The 21496-nt window shown below is 50.7% G+C and overlaps 48 non-coding genes across 48 annotated transcripts; all 48 read left to right on the top strand.

Moving 5' to 3' along the window:
• The first annotated feature begins 108 nt into the window (after nt 1-108).
• On the top strand, nt 109-190 carry TRNAS-GCU (transfer RNA serine (anticodon GCU)). Its single transcript has one exon. It is a non-coding gene; the product is annotated as a tRNA-Ser (tRNA).
• A 444-nt stretch (nt 191-634) lies between these two features.
• TRNAT-AGU (transfer RNA threonine (anticodon AGU)) lies at nt 635-708 on the top strand. The gene has a single exon. It is a non-coding gene; the product is annotated as a tRNA-Thr (tRNA).
• Nucleotides 709-869: 161 nt separating this feature from the next.
• TRNAT-AGU (transfer RNA threonine (anticodon AGU)) lies at nt 870-943 on the top strand. The gene has a single exon. It is a non-coding gene; the product is annotated as a tRNA-Thr (tRNA).
• A 539-nt stretch (nt 944-1482) lies between these two features.
• TRNAS-GCU (transfer RNA serine (anticodon GCU)) lies at nt 1483-1564 on the top strand. The gene has a single exon. It is a non-coding gene; the product is annotated as a tRNA-Ser (tRNA).
• Nucleotides 1565-1997: 433 nt separating this feature from the next.
• On the top strand, nt 1998-2071 carry TRNAT-AGU (transfer RNA threonine (anticodon AGU)). Its single transcript has one exon. It is a non-coding gene; the product is annotated as a tRNA-Thr (tRNA).
• A 161-nt stretch (nt 2072-2232) lies between these two features.
• Nucleotides 2233-2306, top strand: TRNAT-AGU (transfer RNA threonine (anticodon AGU)). The gene has a single exon. It is a non-coding gene; the product is annotated as a tRNA-Thr (tRNA).
• Nucleotides 2307-2845: 539 nt separating this feature from the next.
• On the top strand, nt 2846-2927 carry TRNAS-GCU (transfer RNA serine (anticodon GCU)). Its single transcript has one exon. It is a non-coding gene; the product is annotated as a tRNA-Ser (tRNA).
• A 436-nt stretch (nt 2928-3363) lies between these two features.
• Nucleotides 3364-3437, top strand: TRNAT-AGU (transfer RNA threonine (anticodon AGU)). The gene has a single exon. It is a non-coding gene; the product is annotated as a tRNA-Thr (tRNA).
• A 161-nt stretch (nt 3438-3598) lies between these two features.
• On the top strand, nt 3599-3672 carry TRNAT-AGU (transfer RNA threonine (anticodon AGU)). The gene has a single exon. It is a non-coding gene; the product is annotated as a tRNA-Thr (tRNA).
• A 538-nt stretch (nt 3673-4210) lies between these two features.
• On the top strand, nt 4211-4292 carry TRNAS-GCU (transfer RNA serine (anticodon GCU)). The gene has a single exon. It is a non-coding gene; the product is annotated as a tRNA-Ser (tRNA).
• A 433-nt stretch (nt 4293-4725) lies between these two features.
• On the top strand, nt 4726-4799 carry TRNAT-AGU (transfer RNA threonine (anticodon AGU)). The gene has a single exon. It is a non-coding gene; the product is annotated as a tRNA-Thr (tRNA).
• A 161-nt stretch (nt 4800-4960) lies between these two features.
• Nucleotides 4961-5034, top strand: TRNAT-AGU (transfer RNA threonine (anticodon AGU)). The gene has a single exon. It is a non-coding gene; the product is annotated as a tRNA-Thr (tRNA).
• A 539-nt stretch (nt 5035-5573) lies between these two features.
• On the top strand, nt 5574-5655 carry TRNAS-GCU (transfer RNA serine (anticodon GCU)). The gene has a single exon. It is a non-coding gene; the product is annotated as a tRNA-Ser (tRNA).
• Nucleotides 5656-6092: 437 nt separating this feature from the next.
• On the top strand, nt 6093-6166 carry TRNAT-AGU (transfer RNA threonine (anticodon AGU)). The gene has a single exon. It is a non-coding gene; the product is annotated as a tRNA-Thr (tRNA).
• A 161-nt stretch (nt 6167-6327) lies between these two features.
• On the top strand, nt 6328-6401 carry TRNAT-AGU (transfer RNA threonine (anticodon AGU)). The gene has a single exon. It is a non-coding gene; the product is annotated as a tRNA-Thr (tRNA).
• Nucleotides 6402-6940: 539 nt separating this feature from the next.
• TRNAS-GCU (transfer RNA serine (anticodon GCU)) lies at nt 6941-7022 on the top strand. The gene has a single exon. It is a non-coding gene; the product is annotated as a tRNA-Ser (tRNA).
• Nucleotides 7023-7456: 434 nt separating this feature from the next.
• On the top strand, nt 7457-7530 carry TRNAT-AGU (transfer RNA threonine (anticodon AGU)). Its single transcript has one exon. It is a non-coding gene; the product is annotated as a tRNA-Thr (tRNA).
• A 161-nt stretch (nt 7531-7691) lies between these two features.
• Nucleotides 7692-7765, top strand: TRNAT-AGU (transfer RNA threonine (anticodon AGU)). The gene has a single exon. It is a non-coding gene; the product is annotated as a tRNA-Thr (tRNA).
• A 539-nt stretch (nt 7766-8304) lies between these two features.
• On the top strand, nt 8305-8386 carry TRNAS-GCU (transfer RNA serine (anticodon GCU)). The gene has a single exon. It is a non-coding gene; the product is annotated as a tRNA-Ser (tRNA).
• Nucleotides 8387-8822: 436 nt separating this feature from the next.
• Nucleotides 8823-8896, top strand: TRNAT-AGU (transfer RNA threonine (anticodon AGU)). The gene has a single exon. It is a non-coding gene; the product is annotated as a tRNA-Thr (tRNA).
• A 161-nt stretch (nt 8897-9057) lies between these two features.
• Nucleotides 9058-9131, top strand: TRNAT-AGU (transfer RNA threonine (anticodon AGU)). The gene has a single exon. It is a non-coding gene; the product is annotated as a tRNA-Thr (tRNA).
• A 539-nt stretch (nt 9132-9670) lies between these two features.
• On the top strand, nt 9671-9752 carry TRNAS-GCU (transfer RNA serine (anticodon GCU)). Its single transcript has one exon. It is a non-coding gene; the product is annotated as a tRNA-Ser (tRNA).
• Nucleotides 9753-10185: 433 nt separating this feature from the next.
• Nucleotides 10186-10259, top strand: TRNAT-AGU (transfer RNA threonine (anticodon AGU)). Its single transcript has one exon. It is a non-coding gene; the product is annotated as a tRNA-Thr (tRNA).
• Nucleotides 10260-10420: 161 nt separating this feature from the next.
• On the top strand, nt 10421-10494 carry TRNAT-AGU (transfer RNA threonine (anticodon AGU)). The gene has a single exon. It is a non-coding gene; the product is annotated as a tRNA-Thr (tRNA).
• A 539-nt stretch (nt 10495-11033) lies between these two features.
• Nucleotides 11034-11115, top strand: TRNAS-GCU (transfer RNA serine (anticodon GCU)). The gene has a single exon. It is a non-coding gene; the product is annotated as a tRNA-Ser (tRNA).
• Nucleotides 11116-11558: 443 nt separating this feature from the next.
• On the top strand, nt 11559-11632 carry TRNAT-AGU (transfer RNA threonine (anticodon AGU)). The gene has a single exon. It is a non-coding gene; the product is annotated as a tRNA-Thr (tRNA).
• A 161-nt stretch (nt 11633-11793) lies between these two features.
• On the top strand, nt 11794-11867 carry TRNAT-AGU (transfer RNA threonine (anticodon AGU)). Its single transcript has one exon. It is a non-coding gene; the product is annotated as a tRNA-Thr (tRNA).
• A 539-nt stretch (nt 11868-12406) lies between these two features.
• On the top strand, nt 12407-12488 carry TRNAS-GCU (transfer RNA serine (anticodon GCU)). The gene has a single exon. It is a non-coding gene; the product is annotated as a tRNA-Ser (tRNA).
• Nucleotides 12489-12921: 433 nt separating this feature from the next.
• Nucleotides 12922-12995, top strand: TRNAT-AGU (transfer RNA threonine (anticodon AGU)). Its single transcript has one exon. It is a non-coding gene; the product is annotated as a tRNA-Thr (tRNA).
• Nucleotides 12996-13156: 161 nt separating this feature from the next.
• On the top strand, nt 13157-13230 carry TRNAT-AGU (transfer RNA threonine (anticodon AGU)). Its single transcript has one exon. It is a non-coding gene; the product is annotated as a tRNA-Thr (tRNA).
• A 539-nt stretch (nt 13231-13769) lies between these two features.
• Nucleotides 13770-13851, top strand: TRNAS-GCU (transfer RNA serine (anticodon GCU)). Its single transcript has one exon. It is a non-coding gene; the product is annotated as a tRNA-Ser (tRNA).
• Nucleotides 13852-14293: 442 nt separating this feature from the next.
• On the top strand, nt 14294-14367 carry TRNAT-AGU (transfer RNA threonine (anticodon AGU)). Its single transcript has one exon. It is a non-coding gene; the product is annotated as a tRNA-Thr (tRNA).
• A 161-nt stretch (nt 14368-14528) lies between these two features.
• On the top strand, nt 14529-14602 carry TRNAT-AGU (transfer RNA threonine (anticodon AGU)). Its single transcript has one exon. It is a non-coding gene; the product is annotated as a tRNA-Thr (tRNA).
• Nucleotides 14603-15141: 539 nt separating this feature from the next.
• Nucleotides 15142-15223, top strand: TRNAS-GCU (transfer RNA serine (anticodon GCU)). Its single transcript has one exon. It is a non-coding gene; the product is annotated as a tRNA-Ser (tRNA).
• Nucleotides 15224-15656: 433 nt separating this feature from the next.
• On the top strand, nt 15657-15730 carry TRNAT-AGU (transfer RNA threonine (anticodon AGU)). Its single transcript has one exon. It is a non-coding gene; the product is annotated as a tRNA-Thr (tRNA).
• Nucleotides 15731-15891: 161 nt separating this feature from the next.
• TRNAT-AGU (transfer RNA threonine (anticodon AGU)) lies at nt 15892-15965 on the top strand. Its single transcript has one exon. It is a non-coding gene; the product is annotated as a tRNA-Thr (tRNA).
• Nucleotides 15966-16504: 539 nt separating this feature from the next.
• On the top strand, nt 16505-16586 carry TRNAS-GCU (transfer RNA serine (anticodon GCU)). Its single transcript has one exon. It is a non-coding gene; the product is annotated as a tRNA-Ser (tRNA).
• Nucleotides 16587-17019: 433 nt separating this feature from the next.
• Nucleotides 17020-17093, top strand: TRNAT-AGU (transfer RNA threonine (anticodon AGU)). Its single transcript has one exon. It is a non-coding gene; the product is annotated as a tRNA-Thr (tRNA).
• Nucleotides 17094-17254: 161 nt separating this feature from the next.
• On the top strand, nt 17255-17328 carry TRNAT-AGU (transfer RNA threonine (anticodon AGU)). The gene has a single exon. It is a non-coding gene; the product is annotated as a tRNA-Thr (tRNA).
• A 539-nt stretch (nt 17329-17867) lies between these two features.
• TRNAS-GCU (transfer RNA serine (anticodon GCU)) lies at nt 17868-17949 on the top strand. Its single transcript has one exon. It is a non-coding gene; the product is annotated as a tRNA-Ser (tRNA).
• A 434-nt stretch (nt 17950-18383) lies between these two features.
• TRNAT-AGU (transfer RNA threonine (anticodon AGU)) lies at nt 18384-18457 on the top strand. The gene has a single exon. It is a non-coding gene; the product is annotated as a tRNA-Thr (tRNA).
• Nucleotides 18458-18618: 161 nt separating this feature from the next.
• TRNAT-AGU (transfer RNA threonine (anticodon AGU)) lies at nt 18619-18692 on the top strand. Its single transcript has one exon. It is a non-coding gene; the product is annotated as a tRNA-Thr (tRNA).
• A 539-nt stretch (nt 18693-19231) lies between these two features.
• TRNAS-GCU (transfer RNA serine (anticodon GCU)) lies at nt 19232-19313 on the top strand. Its single transcript has one exon. It is a non-coding gene; the product is annotated as a tRNA-Ser (tRNA).
• A 433-nt stretch (nt 19314-19746) lies between these two features.
• On the top strand, nt 19747-19820 carry TRNAT-AGU (transfer RNA threonine (anticodon AGU)). The gene has a single exon. It is a non-coding gene; the product is annotated as a tRNA-Thr (tRNA).
• A 161-nt stretch (nt 19821-19981) lies between these two features.
• TRNAT-AGU (transfer RNA threonine (anticodon AGU)) lies at nt 19982-20055 on the top strand. The gene has a single exon. It is a non-coding gene; the product is annotated as a tRNA-Thr (tRNA).
• A 539-nt stretch (nt 20056-20594) lies between these two features.
• TRNAS-GCU (transfer RNA serine (anticodon GCU)) lies at nt 20595-20676 on the top strand. The gene has a single exon. It is a non-coding gene; the product is annotated as a tRNA-Ser (tRNA).
• A 446-nt stretch (nt 20677-21122) lies between these two features.
• On the top strand, nt 21123-21196 carry TRNAT-AGU (transfer RNA threonine (anticodon AGU)). Its single transcript has one exon. It is a non-coding gene; the product is annotated as a tRNA-Thr (tRNA).
• Nucleotides 21197-21357: 161 nt separating this feature from the next.
• On the top strand, nt 21358-21431 carry TRNAT-AGU (transfer RNA threonine (anticodon AGU)). The gene has a single exon. It is a non-coding gene; the product is annotated as a tRNA-Thr (tRNA).
• Nucleotides 21432-21496: the final 65 nt, after the last annotated feature.

Here is a 21496-nt window from a genome sequence, read left to right as displayed (position 1 = left end):
TCAGACTCCTGCCAGATTCTCCGTGTGCCCTCCCAGATTGCCGGAATCTGGCTAAGCCCTTCTCAAAAACCACAGACAAGAAACTGCACAAGGTTCTAGATCACACATGACGAGGTGGCCGAGTGGTTAAGGCGATGGACTGCTAATCCATTGTGCTCTGCACGCATGGGTTCGAATCCCATCCTCGTCGGTAGTTTAGTTCATAATCCATGTAAATGTGCGTAACGTAAAGCATCTTATGGCACGATAGTCTTCAACACATTGAAAAAAAAAAAAAAAAAAAAAAAAAAAAAAAAAGGACACAGTCACCCTAGACAATCAATCTACCTACATTCCGTGCCCCTTATCTTCGGCCCAATCCACAGCACTCACCTCTGCACTCAATCACCCCCATGCATGGCTCTCACCTCTGCACCCAGCCGCCCCCAACCAGAGCTCTTCACATCCCTGACCGGACATAGCTCCCGCTTTTGTTCTCCCCTCTGTCCACAGCTTTAACCTCTGTGCACTCCCCTTCCCCTTCACAGCTCCAGCTCCAGCTCCAGCCCCAGCCCCGGCATTCCTATTACACACAGCGCTCACTCCTGCACCCACTCTGCACTTGACTGGGTTGCAAAGGACTTGCCCCAAGTGAGGCGCTGTGGCTTAGTTGGTGAAAGCGCCTGTCTAGTAAACAGGAGATCCTGAGTTCAAATCTCAGCAGTGCCTGCCGTGGAGTCTTTCCATTTATAAAGTTTTCAGTTTTGCGCAAGCTTAATGGCACCCTTGAGTCTCCCAAGCGTGGTAGGTTTCTAACCCGGTGCTAGCCTGACGGAAGACCTTGCCTCCAAAGATTTGAAAAATTCTCACAAGGGGCTTGCCCCAAGTGAGGCGCTGTGGCTTAGTTGGTGAAAGCGCCTGTCTAGTAAACAGGAGATCCTGAGTTCAAATCTCAGCAGTGCCTGCCATGGAGTCCTTCCATTTATAACATTTTCAGTATTGCACGAGCTCCATGTCCCCCCTCAGTCTGCCAAGCGTGGTAGATTACCAACCCAGTGCTGGACTTCTGGAAGACCTTGCCTCCAACGACTTGAAAAATTCTCACTGAACATACCAGCCTATTAGGCTAAAGATCAGTCCTGGATGCCCTTTTGAATGCAGGGGACTTGGTCTTTGGAGGGAGCACGCCTTCCCATCAACATTCTGGAGCAGAGAACAATTCAGGCCTCCCTTCAATGTTGGATACCTCTTCTTCTGTGAGAACCGCAGATGGGAATCCAGTTGGACAGACAATGCCATGGGTGTGGCCTACGTCAATCACCAAGGGGGTCACCAAAGGTGGTACAGCTCAGAAGGAAGCATATTGCCCCAGGAGAACATGGTGCTCAGACATACTCAGACTCCTGCCAGATTCTCCGTGTGCCCTCCCAGATTGCCGGAATCTGGCTAAGCCCTTCTCAAAAACCACAGACAAGAAACTGCACAAGGTTCTAGATCACACATGACGAGGTGGCCGAGTGGTTAAGGCGATGGACTGCTAATCCATTGTGCTCTGCACGCATGGGTTCGAATCCCATCCTCGTCGGTAGTTTAGTTCATAATCCATGTAAATGTGCGTAACGTAAAGCATCTTATGGCACGATAGTCTTCAACACATTGAAAAAAAAAAAAAAAAAAAAAAGGACACAGTCACCCTAGACAATCAATCTACCTACATTCCGTGCCCCTTATCTTCGGCCCAATCCACAGCACTCACCTCTGCACTCAATCACCCCCATGCATGGCTCTCACCTCTGCACCCAGCCGCCCCCAACCAGAGCTCTTCACATCCCTGACCGGACATAGCTCCCGCTTTTGTTCTCCCCTCTGTCCACAGCTTTAACCTCTGTGCACTCCCCTTCCCCTTCACAGCTCCAGCTCCAGCTCCAGCCCCAGCCCCGGCATTCCTATTACACACAGCGCTCACTCCTGCACCCACTCTGCACTTGACTGGGTTGCAAAGGACTTGCCCCAAGTGAGGCGCTGTGGCTTAGTTGGTGAAAGCGCCTGTCTAGTAAACAGGAGATCCTGAGTTCAAATCTCAGCAGTGCCTGCCGTGGAGTCTTTCCATTTATAAAGTTTTCAGTTTTGCGCAAGCTTAATGGCACCCTTGAGTCTCCCAAGCGTGGTAGGTTTCTAACCCGGTGCTAGCCTGACGGAAGACCTTGCCTCCAAAGATTTGAAAAATTCTCACAAGGGGCTTGCCCCAAGTGAGGCGCTGTGGCTTAGTTGGTGAAAGCGCCTGTCTAGTAAACAGGAGATCCTGAGTTCAAATCTCAGCAGTGCCTGCCACGGAGTCCTTCCATTTATAACATTTTCAGTATTGCACGAGCTCCATGTCCCCCCTCAGTCTGCCAAGCGTGGTAGATTACCAACCCAGTGCTGGACTTCTGGAAGACCTTGCCTCCAACGACTTGAAAAATTCTCACTGAACATACCAGCCTATTAGGCTAAAGATCAGTCCTGGATGCCCTTTTGAATGCAGGGGACTTGGTCTTTGGAGGGAGCACGCCTTCCCATCAACATTCTGGAGCAGAGAACAATTCAGGCCTCCCTTCAATGTTGGATACCTCTTCTTCTGTGAGAACCGCAGATGGGAATCCAGTTGGACAGACAATGCCATGGGTGTGGCCTACGTCAATCACCAAGGGGGTCACCAAAGGTGGTACAGCTCAGAAGGAAGCATATTGCCCCAGGAGAACATGGTGCTCAGACATACTCAGACTCCTGCCAGATTCTCCGTGTGCCCTCCCAGATTGCCGGAATCTGGCTAAGCCCTTCTCAAAAACCACAGACAAGAAACTGCACAAGGTTCTAGATCACACATGACGAGGTGGCCGAGTGGTTAAGGCGATGGACTGCTAATCCATTGTGCTCTGCACGCATGGGTTCGAATCCCATCCTCGTCGGTAGTTTAGTTCATAATCCATGTAAATGTGCGTAACGTAAAGCATCTTATGGCACGATAGTCTTCAACACATTGAAAAAAAAAAAAAAAAAAAAAAAAAAAAAAAGGACACAGTCACCCTAGACAATCAATCTACCTACATTCCGTGCCCCTTATCTTCGGCCCAATCCACAGCACTCACCTCTGCACTCAATCACCCCCATGCATGGCTCTCACCTCTGCACCCAGCCGCCCCCAACCAGAGCTCTTCACATCCCTGACCGGACATAGCTCCCGCTTTTGTTCTCCCCTCTGTCCACAGCTTTAACCTCTGTGCACTCCCCTTCCCCTTCACAGCTCCAGCTCCAGCCCCAGCCCCGGCATTCCTATTACACACAGCGCTCACTCCTGCACCCACTCTGCACTTGACTGGGTTGCAAAGGACTTGCCCCAAGTGAGGCGCTGTGGCTTAGTTGGTGAAAGCGCCTGTCTAGTAAACAGGAGATCCTGAGTTCAAATCTCAGCAGTGCCTGCCGTGGAGTCTTTCCATTTATAAAGTTTTCAGTTTTGCGCAAGCTTAATGGCACCCTTGAGTCTCCCAAGCGTGGTAGGTTTCTAACCCGGTGCTAGCCTGACGGAAGACCTTGCCTCCAAAGATTTGAAAAATTCTCACAAGGGGCTTGCCCCAAGTGAGGCGCTGTGGCTTAGTTGGTGAAAGCGCCTGTCTAGTAAACAGGAGATCCTGAGTTCAAATCTCAGCAGTGCCTGCCACGGAGTCCTTCCATTTATAACATTTTCAGTATTGCACGAGCTCCATGTCCCCCCTCAGTCTGCCAAGCGTGGTAGATTACCAACCCAGTGCTGGACTTCTGGAAGACCTTGCCTCCAACGACTTGAAAAATTCTCACTGAACATACCAGCCTATTAGGCTAAAGATCAGTCCTGGATGCCCTTTTGAATGCAGGGGACTTGGTCTTTGGAGGGAGCACGCCTTCCCATCAACATTCTGGAGCAGAGAACAATTCAGGCCTCCCTTCAATGTTGGATACCTCTTCTTCTGTGAGAACCGCAGATGGGAATCCAGTTGGACAGACAATGCCATGGGTGTGGCCTACGTCAATCACCAAGGGGGTCACCAAAGGTGGTACAGCTCAGAAGGAAGCATATTGCCCCAGGAGAACATGGTGCTCAGACATACTCAGACTCCTGCCAGATTCTCCGTGTGCCCTCCCAGATTGCCGGAATCTGGCTAAGCCCTTCTCAAAAACCACAGACAAGAAACTGCACAAGGTTCTAGATCACACTGACGAGGTGGCCGAGTGGTTAAGGCGATGGACTGCTAATCCATTGTGCTCTGCACGCATGGGTTCGAATCCCATCCTCGTCGGTAGTTTAGTTCATAATCCATGTAAATGTGCGTAACGTAAAGCATCTTATGGCACGATAGTCTTCAACACATTGAAAAAAAAAAAAAAAAAAAAAAGGACACAGTCACCCTAGACAATCAATCTACCTACATTCCGTGCCCCTTATCTTCGGCCCAATCCACAGCACTCACCTCTGCACTCAATCACCCCCATGCATGGCTCTCACCTCTGCACCCAGCCGCCCCCAACCAGAGCTCTTCACATCCCTGACCGGACATAGCTCCCGCTTTTGTTCTCCCCTCTGTCCACAGCTTTAACCTCTGTGCACTCCCCTTCCCCTTCACAGCTCCAGCTCCAGCTCCAGCCCCAGCCCCGGCATTCCTATTACACACAGCGCTCACTCCTGCACCCACTCTGCACTTGACTGGGTTGCAAAGGACTTGCCCCAAGTGAGGCGCTGTGGCTTAGTTGGTGAAAGCGCCTGTCTAGTAAACAGGAGATCCTGAGTTCAAATCTCAGCAGTGCCTGCCGTGGAGTCTTTCCATTTATAAAGTTTTCAGTTTTGCGCAAGCTTAATGGCACCCTTGAGTCTCCCAAGCGTGGTAGGTTTCTAACCCGGTGCTAGCCTGACGGAAGACCTTGCCTCCAAAGATTTGAAAAATTCTCACAAGGGGCTTGCCCCAAGTGAGGCGCTGTGGCTTAGTTGGTGAAAGCGCCTGTCTAGTAAACAGGAGATCCTGAGTTCAAATCTCAGCAGTGCCTGCCACGGAGTCCTTCCATTTATAACATTTTCAGTATTGCACGAGCTCCATGTCCCCCCTCAGTCTGCCAAGCGTGGTAGATTACCAACCCAGTGCTGGACTTCTGGAAGACCTTGCCTCCAACGACTTGAAAAATTCTCACTGAACATACCAGCCTATTAGGCTAAAGATCAGTCCTGGATGCCCTTTTGAATGCAGGGGACTTGGTCTTTGGAGGGAGCACGCCTTCCCATCAACATTCTGGAGCAGAGAACAATTCAGGCCTCCCTTCAATGTTGGATACCTCTTCTTCTGTGAGAACCGCAGATGGGAATCCAGTTGGACAGACAATGCCATGGGTGTGGCCTACGTCAATCACCAAGGGGGTCACCAAAGGTGGTACAGCTCAGAAGGAAGCATATTGCCCCAGGAGAACATGGTGCTCAGACATACTCAGACTCCTGCCAGATTCTCCGTGTGCCCTCCCAGATTGCCGGAATCTGGCTAAGCCCTTCTCAAAAACCACAGACAAGAAACTGCACAAGGTTCTAGATCACACATGACGAGGTGGCCGAGTGGTTAAGGCGATGGACTGCTAATCCATTGTGCTCTGCACGCATGGGTTCGAATCCCATCCTCGTCGGTAGTTTAGTTCATAATCCATGTAAATGTGCGTAACGTAAAGCATCTTATGGCACGATAGTCTTCAACACATTGAAAAAAAAAAAAAAAAAAAAAAAAAAAAAAAAGGACACAGTCACCCTAGACAATCAATCTACCTACATTCCGTGCCCCTTATCTTCGGCCCAATCCACAGCACTCACCTCTGCACTCAATCACCCCCATGCATGGCTCTCACCTCTGCACCCAGCCGCCCCCAACCAGAGCTCTTCACATCCCTGACCGGACATAGCTCCCGCTTTTGTTCTCCCCTCTGTCCACAGCTTTAACCTCTGTGCACTCCCCTTCCCCTTCACAGCTCCAGCTCCAGCCCCAGCCCCGGCATTCCTATTACACACAGCGCTCACTCCTGCACCCACTCTGCACTTGACTGGGTTGCAAAGGACTTGCCCCAAGTGAGGCGCTGTGGCTTAGTTGGTGAAAGCGCCTGTCTAGTAAACAGGAGATCCTGAGTTCAAATCTCAGCAGTGCCTGCCGTGGAGTCTTTCCATTTATAAAGTTTTCAGTTTTGCGCAAGCTTAATGGCACCCTTGAGTCTCCCAAGCGTGGTAGGTTTCTAACCCGGTGCTAGCCTGACGGAAGACCTTGCCTCCAAAGATTTGAAAAATTCTCACAAGGGGCTTGCCCCAAGTGAGGCGCTGTGGCTTAGTTGGTGAAAGCGCCTGTCTAGTAAACAGGAGATCCTGAGTTCAAATCTCAGCAGTGCCTGCCACGGAGTCCTTCCATTTATAACATTTTCAGTATTGCACGAGCTCCATGTCCCCCCTCAGTCTGCCAAGCGTGGTAGATTACCAACCCAGTGCTGGACTTCTGGAAGACCTTGCCTCCAACGACTTGAAAAATTCTCACTGAACATACCAGCCTATTAGGCTAAAGATCAGTCCTGGATGCCCTTTTGAATGCAGGGGACTTGGTCTTTGGAGGGAGCACGCCTTCCCATCAACATTCTGGAGCAGAGAACAATTCAGGCCTCCCTTCAATGTTGGATACCTCTTCTTCTGTGAGAACCGCAGATGGGAATCCAGTTGGACAGACAATGCCATGGGTGTGGCCTACGTCAATCACCAAGGGGGTCACCAAAGGTGGTACAGCTCAGAAGGAAGCATATTGCCCCAGGAGAACATGGTGCTCAGACATACTCAGACTCCTGCCAGATTCTCCGTGTGCCCTCCCAGATTGCCGGAATCTGGCTAAGCCCTTCTCAAAAACCACAGACAAGAAACTGCACAAGGTTCTAGATCACACATGACGAGGTGGCCGAGTGGTTAAGGCGATGGACTGCTAATCCATTGTGCTCTGCACGCATGGGTTCGAATCCCATCCTCGTCGGTAGTTTAGTTCATAATCCATGTAAATGTGCGTAACGTAAAGCATCTTATGGCACGATAGTCTTCAACACATTGAAAAAAAAAAAAAAAAAAAAAAAGGACACAGTCACCCTAGACAATCAATCTACCTACATTCCGTGCCCCTTATCTTCGGCCCAATCCACAGCACTCACCTCTGCACTCAATCACCCCCATGCATGGCTCTCACCTCTGCACCCAGCCGCCCCCAACCAGAGCTCTTCACATCCCTGACCGGACATAGCTCCCGCTTTTGTTCTCCCCTCTGTCCACAGCTTTAACCTCTGTGCACTCCCCTTCCCCTTCACAGCTCCAGCTCCAGCTCCAGCCCCAGCCCCGGCATTCCTATTACACACAGCGCTCACTCCTGCACCCACTCTGCACTTGACTGGGTTGCAAAGGACTTGCCCCAAGTGAGGCGCTGTGGCTTAGTTGGTGAAAGCGCCTGTCTAGTAAACAGGAGATCCTGAGTTCAAATCTCAGCAGTGCCTGCCGTGGAGTCTTTCCATTTATAAAGTTTTCAGTTTTGCGCAAGCTTAATGGCACCCTTGAGTCTCCCAAGCGTGGTAGGTTTCTAACCCGGTGCTAGCCTGACGGAAGACCTTGCCTCCAAAGATTTGAAAAATTCTCACAAGGGGCTTGCCCCAAGTGAGGCGCTGTGGCTTAGTTGGTGAAAGCGCCTGTCTAGTAAACAGGAGATCCTGAGTTCAAATCTCAGCAGTGCCTGCCACGGAGTCCTTCCATTTATAACATTTTCAGTATTGCACGAGCTCCATGTCCCCCCTCAGTCTGCCAAGCGTGGTAGATTACCAACCCAGTGCTGGACTTCTGGAAGACCTTGCCTCCAACGACTTGAAAAATTCTCACTGAACATACCAGCCTATTAGGCTAAAGATCAGTCCTGGATGCCCTTTTGAATGCAGGGGACTTGGTCTTTGGAGGGAGCACGCCTTCCCATCAACATTCTGGAGCAGAGAACAATTCAGGCCTCCCTTCAATGTTGGATACCTCTTCTTCTGTGAGAACCGCAGATGGGAATCCAGTTGGACAGACAATGCCATGGGTGTGGCCTACGTCAATCACCAAGGGGGTCACCAAAGGTGGTACAGCTCAGAAGGAAGCATATTGCCCCAGGAGAACATGGTGCTCAGACATACTCAGACTCCTGCCAGATTCTCCGTGTGCCCTCCCAGATTGCCGGAATCTGGCTAAGCCCTTCTCAAAAACCACAGACAAGAAACTGCACAAGGTTCTAGATCACACATGACGAGGTGGCCGAGTGGTTAAGGCGATGGACTGCTAATCCATTGTGCTCTGCACGCATGGGTTCGAATCCCATCCTCGTCGGTAGTTTAGTTCATAATCCACATAATCCATGTAAATGTGCGTAACGTAAAGCATCTTATGGCACGATAGTCTTCAACACATTGAAAAAAAAAAAAAAAAAAAAAAGGACACAGTCACCCTAGACAATCAATCTACCTACATTCCGTGCCCCTTATCTTCGGCCCAATCCACAGCACTCACCTCTGCACTCAATCACCCCCATGCATGGCTCTCACCTCTGCACCCAGCCGCCCCCAACCAGAGCTCTTCACATCCCTGACCGGACATAGCTCCCGCTTTTGTTCTCCCCTCTGTCCACAGCTTTAACCTCTGTGCACTCCCCTTCCCCTTCACAGCTCCAGCTCCAGCCCCAGCCCCGGCATTCCTATTACACACAGCGCTCACTCCTGCACCCACTCTGCACTTGACTGGGTTGCAAAGGACTTGCCCCAAGTGAGGCGCTGTGGCTTAGTTGGTGAAAGCGCCTGTCTAGTAAACAGGAGATCCTGAGTTCAAATCTCAGCAGTGCCTGCCGTGGAGTCTTTCCATTTATAAAGTTTTCAGTTTTGCGCAAGCTTAATGGCACCCTTGAGTCTCCCAAGCGTGGTAGGTTTCTAACCCAGTGCTAGCCTGACGGAAGACCTTGCCTCCAAAGATTTGAAAAATTCTCACAAGGGGCTTGCCCCAAGTGAGGCGCTGTGGCTTAGTTGGTGAAAGCGCCTGTCTAGTAAACAGGAGATCCTGAGTTCAAATCTCAGCAGTGCCTGCCACGGAGTCCTTCCATTTATAACATTTTCAGTATTGCACGAGCTCCATGTCCCCCCTCAGTCTGCCAAGCGTGGTAGATTACCAACCCAGTGCTGGACTTCTGGAAGACCTTGCCTCCAACGACTTGAAAAATTCTCACTGAACATACCAGCCTATTAGGCTAAAGATCAGTCCTGGATGCCCTTTTGAATGCAGGGGACTTGGTCTTTGGAGGGAGCACGCCTTCCCATCAACATTCTGGAGCAGAGAACAATTCAGGCCTCCCTTCAATGTTGGATACCTCTTCTTCTGTGAGAACCGCAGATGGGAATCCAGTTGGACAGACAATGCCATGGGTGTGGCCTACGTCAATCACCAAGGGGGTCACCAAAGGTGGTACAGCTCAGAAGGAAGCATATTGCCCCAGGAGAACATGGTGCTCAGACATACTCAGACTCCTGCCAGATTCTCCGTGTGCCCTCCCAGATTGCCGGAATCTGGCTAAGCCCTTCTCAAAAACCACAGACAAGAAACTGCACAAGGTTCTAGATCACACATGACGAGGTGGCCGAGTGGTTAAGGCGATGGACTGCTAATCCATTGTGCTCTGCACGCATGGGTTCGAATCCCATCCTCGTCGGTAGTTTAGTTCATAATCCATGTAAATGTGCGTAACGTAAAGCATCTTATGGCACGATAGTCTTCAACACATTGAAAAAAAAAAAAAAAAAAAAAAGGACACAGTCACCCTAGACAATCAATCTACCTACATTCCGTGCCCCTTATCTTCGGCCCAATCCACAGCACTCACCTCTGCACTCAATCACCCCCATGCATGGCTCTCACCTCTGCACCCAGCCGCCCCCAACCAGAGCTCTTCACATCCCTGACCGGACATAGCTCCCGCTTTTGTTCTCCCCTCTGTCCACAGCTTTAACCTCTGTGCACTCCCCTTCCCCTTCACAGCTCCAGCTCCAGCTCCAGCCCCAGCCCCGGCATTCCTATTACACACAGCGCTCACTCCTGCACCCACTCTGCACTTGACTGGGTTGCAAAGGACTTGCCCCAAGTGAGGCGCTGTGGCTTAGTTGGTGAAAGCGCCTGTCTAGTAAACAGGAGATCCTGAGTTCAAATCTCAGCAGTGCCTGCCGTGGAGTCTTTCCATTTATAAAGTTTTCAGTTTTGCGCAAGCTTAATGGCACCCTTGAGTCTCCCAAGCGTGGTAGGTTTCTAACCCGGTGCTAGCCTGACGGAAGACCTTGCCTCCAAAGATTTGAAAAATTCTCACAAGGGGCTTGCCCCAAGTGAGGCGCTGTGGCTTAGTTGGTGAAAGCGCCTGTCTAGTAAACAGGAGATCCTGAGTTCAAATCTCAGCAGTGCCTGCCACGGAGTCCTTCCATTTATAACATTTTCAGTATTGCACGAGCTCCATGTCCCCCCTCAGTCTGCCAAGCGTGGTAGATTACCAACCCAGTGCTGGACTTCTGGAAGACCTTGCCTCCAACGACTTGAAAAATTCTCACTGAACATACCAGCCTATTAGGCTAAAGATCAGTCCTGGATGCCCTTTTGAATGCAGGGGACTTGGTCTTTGGAGGGAGCACGCCTTCCCATCAACATTCTGGAGCAGAGAACAATTCAGGCCTCCCTTCAATGTTGGATACCTCTTCTTCTGTGAGAACCGCAGATGGGAATCCAGTTGGACAGACAATGCCATGGGTGTGGCCTACGTCAATCACCAAGGGGGTCACCAAAGGTGGTACAGCTCAGAAGGAAGCATATTGCCCCAGGAGAACATGGTGCTCAGACATACTCAGACTCCTGCCAGATTCTCCGTGTGCCCTCCCAGATTGCCGGAATCTGGCTAAGCCCTTCTCAAAAACCACAGACAAGAAACTGCACAAGGTTCTAGATCACACATGACGAGGTGGCCGAGTGGTTAAGGCGATGGACTGCTAATCCATTGTGCTCTGCACGCATGGGTTCGAATCCCATCCTCGTCGGTAGTTTAGTTCATAATCCATGTAAATGTGCGTAACGTAAAGCATCTTATGGCACGATAGTCTTCAACACATTGAAAAAAAAAAAAAAAAAAAAAAAAAAAAAAAAGGACACAGTCACCCTAGACAATCAATCTACCTACATTCCGTGCCCCTTATCTTCGGCCCAATCCACAGCACTCACCTCTGCACTCAATCACCCCCATGCATGGCTCTCACCTCTGCACCCAGCCGCCCCCAACCAGAGCTCTTCACATCCCTGACCGGACATAGCTCCCGCTTTTGTTCTCCCCTCTGTCCACAGCTTTAACCTCTGTGCACTCCCCTTCCCCTTCACAGCTCCAGCTCCAGCTCCAGCCCCAGCCCCGGCATTCCTATTACACACAGCGCTCACTCCTGCACCCACTCTGCACTTGACTGGGTTGCAAAGGACTTGCCCCAAGTGAGGCGCTGTGGCTTAGTTGGTGAAAGCGCCTGTCTAGTAAACAGGAGATCCTGAGTTCAAATCTCAGCAGTGCCTGCCGTGGAGTCTTTCCATTTATAAAGTTTTCAGTTTTGCGCAAGCTTAATGGCACCCTTGAGTCTCCCAAGCGTGGTAGGTTTCTAACCCGGTGCTAGCCTGACGGAAGACCTTGCCTCCAAAGATTTGAAAAATTCTCACAAGGGGCTTGCCCCAAGTGAGGCGCTGTGGCTTAGTTGGTGAAAGCGCCTGTCTAGTAAACAGGAGATCCTGAGTTCAAATCTCAGCAGTGCCTGCCACGGAGTCCTTCCATTTATAACATTTTCAGTATTGCACGAGCTCCATGTCCCCCCTCAGTCTGCCAAGCGTGGTAGATTACCAACCCAGTGCTGGACTTCTGGAAGACCTTGCCTCCAACGACTTGAAAAATTCTCACTGAACATACCAGCCTATTAGGCTAAAGATCAGTCCTGGATGCCCTTTTGAATGCAGGGGACTTGGTCTTTGGAGGGAGCACGCCTTCCCATCAACATTCTGGAGCAGAGAACAATTCAGGCCTCCCTTCAATGTTGGATACCTCTTCTTCTGTGAGAACCGCAGATGGGAATCCAGTTGGACAGACAATGCCATGGGTGTGGCCTACGTCAATCACCAAGGGGGTCACCAAAGGTGGTACAGCTCAGAAGGAAGCATATTGCCCCAGGAGAACATGGTGCTCAGACATACTCAGACTCCTGCCAGATTCTCCGTGTGCCCTCCCAGATTGCCGGAATCTGGCTAAGCCCTTCTCAAAAACCACAGACAAGAAACTGCACAAGGTTCTAGATCACACATGACGAGGTGGCCGAGTGGTTAAGGCGATGGACTGCTAATCCATTGTGCTCTGCACGCATGGGTTCGAATCCCATCCTCGTCGGTAGTTTAGTTCATAATCCATGTAAATGTGCGTAACGTAAAGCATCTTATGGCACGATAGTCTTCAACACATTGAAAAAAAAAAAAAAAAAAAAAAGGACACAGTCACCCTAGACAATCAATCTACCTACATTCCGTGCCCCTTATCTTTGGCCCAATCCACAGCACTCACCTCTGCACTCAATCACCCCCATGCATGGCTCTCACCTCTGCACCCAGCCGCCCCCAACCAGAGCTCTTCACATCCCTGACCGGACATAGCTCCCGCTTTTGTTCTCCCCTCTGTCCACAGCTTTAACCTCTGTGCACTCCCCTTCCCCTTCACAGCTCCAGCTCCAGCTCCAGCCCCAGCCCCGGCATTCCTATTACACACAGCGCTCACTCCTGCACCCACTCTGCACTTGACTGGGTTGCAAAGGACTTGCCCCAAGTGAGGCGCTGTGGCTTAGTTGGTGAAAGCGCCTGTCTAGTAAACAGGAGATCCTGAGTTCAAATCTCAGCAGTGCCTGCCGTGGAGTCTTTCCATTTATAAAGTTTTCAGTTTTGCGCAAGCTTAATGGCACCCTTGAGTCTCCCAAGCGTGGTAGGTTTCTAACCCGGTGCTATCCTGACGGAAGACCTTGCCTCCAAAGATTTGAAAAATTCTCACAAGGGGCTTGCCCCAAGTGAGGCGCTGTGGCTTAGTTGGTGAAAGCGCCTGTCTAGTAAACAGGAGATCCTGAGTTCAAATCTCAGCAGTGCCTGCCACGGAGTCCTTCCATTTATAACATTTTCAGTATTGCACGAGCTCCATGTCCCCCCTCAGTCTGCCAAGCGTGGTAGATTACCAACCCAGTGCTGGACTTCTGGAAGACCTTGCCTCCAACGACTTGAAAAATTCTCACTGAACATACCAGCCTATTAGGCTAAAGATCAGTCCTGGATGCCCTTTTGAATGCAGGGGACTTGGTCTTTGGAGGGAGCACGCCTTCCCATCAACATTCTGGAGCAGAGAACAATTCAGGCCTCCCTTCAATGTTGGATACCTCTTCTTCTGTGAGAACCGCAGATGGGAATCCAGTTGGACAGACAATGCCATGGGTGTGGCCTACGTCAATCACCAAGGGGGTCACCAAAGGTGGTACAGCTCAGAAGGAAGCATATTGCCCCAGGAGAACATGGTGCTCAGACATACTCAGACTCCTGCCAGATTCTCCGTGTGCCCTCCCAGATTGCCGGAATCTGGCTAAGCCCTTCTCAAAAACCACAGACAAGAAACTGCACAAGGTTCTAGATCACACATGACGAGGTGGCCGAGTGGTTAAGGCGATGGACTGCTAATCCATTGTGCTCTGCACGCATGGGTTCGAATCCCATCCTCGTCGGTAGTTTAGTTCATAATCCATGTAAATGTGCGTAACGTAAAGCATCTTATGGCACGATAGTCTTCAACACATTGAAAAAAAAAAAAAAAAAAAAAAAAAAAAAAAGGACACAGTCACCCTAGACAATCAATCTACCTACATTCCGTGCCCCTTATCTTCGGCCCAATCCACAGCACTCACCTCTGCACTCAATCACCCCCATGCATGGCTCTCACCTCTGCACCCAGCCGCCCCCAACCAGAGCTCTTCACATCCCTGACCGGACATAGCTCCCGCTTTTGTTCTCCCCTCTGTCCACAGCTTTAACCTCTGTGCACTCCCCTTCCCCTTCACAGCTCCAGCTCCAGCTCCAGCCCCAGCCCCGGCATTCCTATTACACACAGCGCTCACTCCTGCACCCACTCTGCACTTGACTGGGTTGCAAAGGACTTGCCCCAAGTGAGGCGCTGTGGCTTAGTTGGTGAAAGCGCCTGTCTAGTAAACAGGAGATCCTGAGTTCAAATCTCAGCAGTGCCTGCCGTGGAGTCTTTCCATTTATAAAGTTTTCAGTTTTGCGCAAGCTTAATGGCACCCTTGAGTCTCCCAAGCGTGGTAGGTTTCTAACCCGGTGCTAGCCTGACGGAAGACCTTGCCTCCAAAGATTTGAAAAATTCTCACAAGGGGCTTGCCCCAAGTGAGGCGCTGTGGCTTAGTTGGTGAAAGCGCCTGTCTAGTAAACAGGAGATCCTGAGTTCAAATCTCAGCAGTGCCTGCCACGGAGTCCTTCCATTTATAACATTTTCAGTATTGCACGAGCTCCATGTCCCCCCTCAGTCTGCCAAGCGTGGTAGATTACCAACCCAGTGCTGGACTTCTGGAAGACCTTGCCTCCAACGACTTGAAAAATTCTCACTGAACATACCAGCCTATTAGGCTAAAGATCAGTCCTGGATGCCCTTTTGAATGCAGGGGACTTGGTCTTTGGAGGGAGCACGCCTTCCCATCAACATTCTGGAGCAGAGAACAATTCAGGCCTCCCTTCAATGTTGGATACCTCTTCTTCTGTGAGAACCGCAGATGGGAATCCAGTTGGACAGACAATGCCATGGGTGTGGCCTACGTCAATCACCAAGGGGGTCACCAAAGGTGGTACAGCTCAGAAGGAAGCATATTGCCCCAGGAGAACATGGTGCTCAGACATACTCAGACTCCTGCCAGATTCTCCGTGTGCCCTCCCAGATTGCCGGAATCTGGCTAAGCCCTTCTCAAAAACCACAGACAAGAAACTGCACAAGGTTCTAGATCACACATGACGAGGTGGCCGAGTGGTTAAGGCGATGGACTGCTAATCCATTGTGCTCTGCACGCATGGGTTCGAATCCCATCCTCGTCGGTAGTTTAGTTCATAATCCATGTAAATGTGCGTAACGTAAAGCATCTTATGGCACGATAGTCTTCAACACATTGAAAAAAAAAAAAAAAAAAAAAAGGACACAGTCACCCTAGACAATCAATCTACCTACATTCCGTGCCCCTTATCTTCGGCCCAATCCACAGCACTCACCTCTGCACTCAATCACCCCCATGCATGGCTCTCACCTCTGCACCCAGCCGCCCCCAACCAGAGCTCTTCACATCCCTGACCGGACATAGCTCCCGCTTTTGTTCTCCCCTCTGTCCACAGCTTTAACCTCTGTGCACTCCCCTTCCCCTTCACAGCTCCAGCTCCAGCTCCAGCCCCAGCCCCGGCATTCCTATTACACACAGCGCTCACTCCTGCACCCACTCTGCACTTGACTGGGTTGCAAAGGACTTGCCCCAAGTGAGGCGCTGTGGCTTAGTTGGTGAAAGCGCCTGTCTAGTAAACAGGAGATCCTGAGTTCAAATCTCAGCAGTGCCTGCCGTGGAGTCTTTCCATTTATAAAGTTTTCAGTTTTGCGCAAGCTTAATGGCACCCTTGAGTCTCCCAAGCGTGGTAGGTTTCTAACCCGGTGCTAGCCTGACGGAAGACCTTGCCTCCAAAGATTTGAAAAATTCTCACAAGGGGCTTGCCCCAAGTGAGGCGCTGTGGCTTAGTTGGTGAAAGCGCCTGTCTAGTAAACAGGAGATCCTGAGTTCAAATCTCAGCAGTGCCTGCCACGGAGTCCTTCCATTTATAACATTTTCAGTATTGCACGAGCTCCATGTCCCCCCTCAGTCTGCCAAGCGTGGTAGATTACCAACCCAGTGCTGGACTTCTGGAAGACCTTGCCTCCAACGACTTGAAAAATTCTCACTGAACATACCAGCCTATTAGGCTAAAGATCAGTCCTGGATGCCCTTTTGAATGCAGGGGACTTGGTCTTTGGAGGGAGCACGCCTTCCCATCAACATTCTGGAGCAGAGAACAATTCAGGCCTCCCTTCAATGTTGGATACCTCTTCTTCTGTGAGAACCGCAGATGGGAATCCAGTTGGACAGACAATGCCATGGGTGTGGCCTACGTCAATCACCAAGGGGGTCACCAAAGGTGGTACAGCTCAGAAGGAAGCATATTGCCCCAGGAGAACATGGTGCTCAGACATACTCAGACTCCTGCCAGATTCTCCGTGTGCCCTCCCAGATTGCCGGAATCTGGCTAAGCCCTTCTCAAAAACCACAGACAAGAAACTGCACAAGGTTCTAGATCACACATGACGAGGTGGCCGAGTGGTTAAGGCGATGGACTGCTAATCCATTGTGCTCTGCACGCATGGGTTCGAATCCCATCCTCGTCGGTAGTTTAGTTCATAATCCATGTAAATGTGCGTAACGTAAAGCATCTTATGGCACGATAGTCTTCAACACATTGAAAAAAAAAAAAAAAAAAAAAAGGACACAGTCACCCTAGACAATCAATCTACCTACATTCCGTGCCCCTTATCTTCGGCCCAATCCACAGCACTCACCTCTGCACTCAATCACCCCCATGCATGGCTCTCACCTCTGCACCCAGCCGCCCCCAACCAGAGCTCTTCACATCCCTGACCGGACATAGCTCCCGCTTTTGTTCTCCCCTCTGTCCACAGCTTTAACCTCTGTGCACTCCCCTTCCCCTTCACAGCTCCAGCTCCAGCTCCAGCCCCAGCCCCGGCATTCCTATTACACACAGCGCTCACTCCTGCACCCACTCTGCACTTGACTGGGTTGCAAAGGACTTGCCCCAAGTGAGGCGCTGTGGCTTAGTTGGTGAAAGCGCCTGTCTAGTAAACAGGAGATCCTGAGTTCAAATCTCAGCAGTGCCTGCCGTGGAGTCTTTCCATTTATAAAGTTTTCAGTTTTGCGCAAGCTTAATGGCACCCTTGAGTCTCCCAAGCGTGGTAGGTTTCTAACCCGGTGCTAGCCTGACGGAAGACCTTGCCTCCAAAGATTTGAAAAATTCTCACAAGGGGCTTGCCCCAAGTGAGGCGCTGTGGCTTAGTTGGTGAAAGCGCCTGTCTAGTAAACAGGAGATCCTGAGTTCAAATCTCAGCAGTGCCTGCCACGGAGTCCTTCCATTTATAACATTTTCAGTATTGCACGAGCTCCATGTCCCCCCTCAGTCTGCCAAGCGTGGTAGATTACCAACCCAGTGCTGGACTTCTGGAAGACCTTGCCTCCAACGACTTGAAAAATTCTCACTGAACATACCAGCCTATTAGGCTAAAGATCAGTCCTGGATGCCCTTTTGAATGCAGGGGACTTGGTCTTTGGAGGGAGCACGCCTTCCCATCAACGTTCTGGAGCAGAGAACAATTCAGGCCTCCCTTCAATGTTGGATACCTCTTCTTCTGTGAGAACCGCAGATGGGAATCCAGTTGGACAGACAATGCCATGGGTGTGGCCTACGTCAATCACCAAGGGGGTCACCAAAGGTGGTACAGCTCAGAAGGAAGCATATTGCCCCAGGAGAACATGGTGCTCAGACATACTCAGACTCCTGCCAGATTCTCCGTGTGCCCTCCCAGATTGCCGGAATCTGGCTAAGCCCTTCTCAAAAACCACAGACAAGAAACTGCACAAGGTTCTAGATCACACATGACGAGGTGGCCGAGTGGTTAAGGCGATGGACTGCTAATCCATTGTGCTCTGCACGCATGGGTTCGAATCCCATCCTCGTCGGTAGTTTAGTTCATAATCCATGTAAATGTGCGTAACGTAAAGCATCTTATGGCACGATAGTCTTCAACACATTGAAAAAAAAAAAAAAAAAAAAAAAGGACACAGTCACCCTAGACAATCAATCTACCTACATTCCGTGCCCCTTATCTTCGGCCCAATCCACAGCACTCACCTCTGCACTCAATCACCCCCATGCATGGCTCTCACCTCTGCACCCAGCCGCCCCCAACCAGAGCTCTTCACATCCCTGACCGGACATAGCTCCCGCTTTTGTTCTCCCCTCTGTCCACAGCTTTAACCTCTGTGCACTCCCCTTCCCCTTCACAGCTCCAGCTCCAGCTCCAGCCCCAGCCCCGGCATTCCTATTACACACAGCGCTCACTCCTGCACCCACTCTGCACTTGACTGGGTTGCAAAGGACTTGCCCCAAGTGAGGCGCTGTGGCTTAGTTGGTGAAAGCGCCTGTCTAGTAAACAGGAGATCCTGAGTTCAAATCTCAGCAGTGCCTGCCGTGGAGTCTTTCCATTTATAAAGTTTTCAGTTTTGCGCAAGCTTAATGGCACCCTTGAGTCTCCCAAGCGTGGTAGGTTTCTAACCCGGTACTAGCCTGACGGAAGACCTTGCCTCCAAAGATTTGAAAAATTCTCACAAGGGGCTTGCCCCAAGTGAGGCGCTGTGGCTTAGTTGGTGAAAGCGCCTGTCTAGTAAACAGGAGATCCTGAGTTCAAATCTCAGCAGTGCCTGCCACGGAGTCCTTCCATTTATAACATTTTCAGTATTGCACGAGCTCCATGTCCCCCCTCAGTCTGCCAAGCGTGGTAGATTACCAACCCAGTGCTGGACTTCTGGAAGACCTTGCCTCCAACGACTTGAAAAATTCTCACTGAACATACCAGCCTATTAGGCTAAAGATCAGTCCTGGATGCCCTTTTGAATGCAGGGGACTTGGTCTTTGGAGGGAGCACGCCTTCCCATCAACATTCTGGAGCAGAGAACAATTCAGGCCTCCCTTCAATGTTGGATACCTCTTCTTCTGTGAGAACCGCAGATGGGAATCCAGTTGGACAGACAATGCCATGGGTGTGGCCTACGTCAATCACCAAGGGGGTCACCAAAGGTGGTACAGCTCAGAAGGAAGCATATTGCCCCAGGAGAACATGGTGCTCAGACATACTCAGACTCCTGCCAGATTCTCCGTGTGCCCTCCCAGATTGCCGGAATCTGGCTAAGCCCTTCTCAAAAACCACAGACAAGAAACTGCACAAGGTTCTAGATCACACATGACGAGGTGGCCGAGTGGTTAAGGCGATGGACTGCTAATCCATTGTGCTCTGCACGCATGGGTTCGAATCCCATCCTCGTCGGTAGTTTAGTTCATAATCCATGTAAATGTGCGTAACGTAAAGCATCTTATGGCACGATAGTCTTCAACACATTGAAAAAAAAAAAAAAAAAAAAAAGGACACAGTCACCCTAGACAATCAATCTACCTACATTCCGTGCCCCTTATCTTCGGCCCAATCCACAGCACTCACCTCTGCACTCAATCACCCCCATGCATGGCTCTCACCTCTGCACCCAGCCGCCCCCAACCAGAGCTCTTCACATCCCTGACCGGACATAGCTCCCGCTTTTGTTCTCCCCTCTGTCCACAGCTTTAACCTCTGTGCACTCCCCTTCCCCTTCACAGCTCCAGCTCCAGCTCCAGCCCCAGCCCCGGCATTCCTATTACACACAGCGCTCACTCCTGCACCCACTCTGCACTTGACTGGGTTGCAAAGGACTTGCCCCAAGTGAGGCGCTGTGGCTTAGTTGGTGAAAGCGCCTGTCTAGTAAACAGGAGATCCTGAGTTCAAATCTCAGCAGTGCCTGCCGTGGAGTCTTTCCATTTATAAAGTTTTCAGTTTTGCGCAAGCTTAATGGCACCCTTGAGTCTCCCAAGCGTGGTAGGTTTCTAACCCGGTGCTAGCCTGACGGAAGACCTTGCCTCCAAAGATTTGAAAAATTCTCACAAGGGGCTTGCCCCAAGTGAGGCGCTGTGGCTTAGTTGGTGAAAGCGCCTGTCTAGTAAACAGGAGATCCTGAGTTCAAATCTCAGCAGTGCCTGCCACGGAGTCCTTCCATTTATAACATTTTCAGTATTGCACGAGCTCCATGTCCCCCCTCAGTCTGCCAAGCGTGGTAGATTACCAACCCAGTGCTGGACTTCTGGAAGACCTTGCCTCCAACGACTTGAAAAATTCTCACTGAACATACCAGCCTATTAGGCTAAAGATCAGTCCTGGATGCCCTTTTGAATGCAGGGGACTTGGTCTTTGGAGGGAGCACGCCTTCCCATCAACATTCTGGAGCAGAGAACAATTCAGGCCTCCCTTCAATGTTGGATACCTCTTCTTCTGTGAGAACCGCAGATGGGAATCCAGTTGGACAGACAATGCCATGCGTGTGGCCTACGTCAATCACCAAGGGGGTCACCAAAGGTGGTACAGCTCAGAAGGAAGCATATTGCCCCAGGAGAACATGGTGCTCAGACATACTCAGACTCCTGCCAGATTCTCCGTGTGCCCTCCCAGATTGCCGGAATCTGGCTAAGCCCTTCTCAAAAACCACAGACAAGAAACTGCACAAGGTTCTAGATCACACATGACGAGGTGGCCGAGTGGTTAAGGCGATGGACTGCTAATCCATTGTGCTCTGCACGCATGGGTTCGAATCCCATCCTCGTCGGTAGTTTAGTTCATAATCCATGTAAATGTGCGTAACGTAAAGCATCTTATGGCACGATAGTCTTCAACACATTGAAAAAAAAAAAAAAAAAAAAAAAAAAAAAAAAAAAGGACACAGTCACCCTAGACAATCAATCTACCTACATTCCGTGCCCCTTATCTTCGGCCCAATCCACAGCACTCACCTCTGCACTCAATCACCCCCATGCATGGCTCTCACCTCTGCACCCAGCCGCCCCCAACCAGAGCTCTTCACATCCCTGACCGGACATAGCTCCCGCTTTTGTTCTCCCCTCTGTCCACAGCTTTAACCTCTGTGCACTCCCCTTCCCCTTCACAGCTCCAGCTCCAGCTCCAGCCCCAGCCCCGGCATTCCTATTACACACAGCGCTCACTCCTGCACCCACTCTGCACTTGACTGGGTTGCAAAGGACTTGCCCCAAGTGAGGCGCTGTGGCTTAGTTGGTGAAAGCGCCTGTCTAGTAAACAGGAGATCCTGAGTTCAAATCTCAGCAGTGCCTGCCGTGGAGTCTTTCCATTTATAAAGTTTTCAGTTTTGCGCAAGCTTAATGGCACCCTTGAGTCTCCCAAGCGTGGTAGGTTTCTAACCCGGTGCTAGCCTGACGGAAGACCTTGCCTCCAAAGATTTGAAAAATTCTCACAAGGGGCTTGCCCCAAGTGAGGCGCTGTGGCTTAGTTGGTGAAAGCGCCTGTCTAGTAAACAGGAGATCCTGAGTTCAAATCTCAGCAGTGCCTGCCACGGAGTCCTTCCATTTATAACATTTTCAGTATTGCACGAGCTCCATGTCCCCCCTCAGTCT

Source organism: Aquarana catesbeiana, linkage group LG03 (genome assembly GCF_042186555.1).
Source record: "Aquarana catesbeiana isolate 2022-GZ linkage group LG03, ASM4218655v1, whole genome shotgun sequence".
In the NCBI taxonomy this organism is placed as follows: Eukaryota; Metazoa; Chordata; class Amphibia; order Anura; family Ranidae; genus Aquarana; species Aquarana catesbeiana.
Note: the sequence above shows the minus strand (reverse complement) of the source record. Positions and strands in the feature narration are given on the sequence as shown.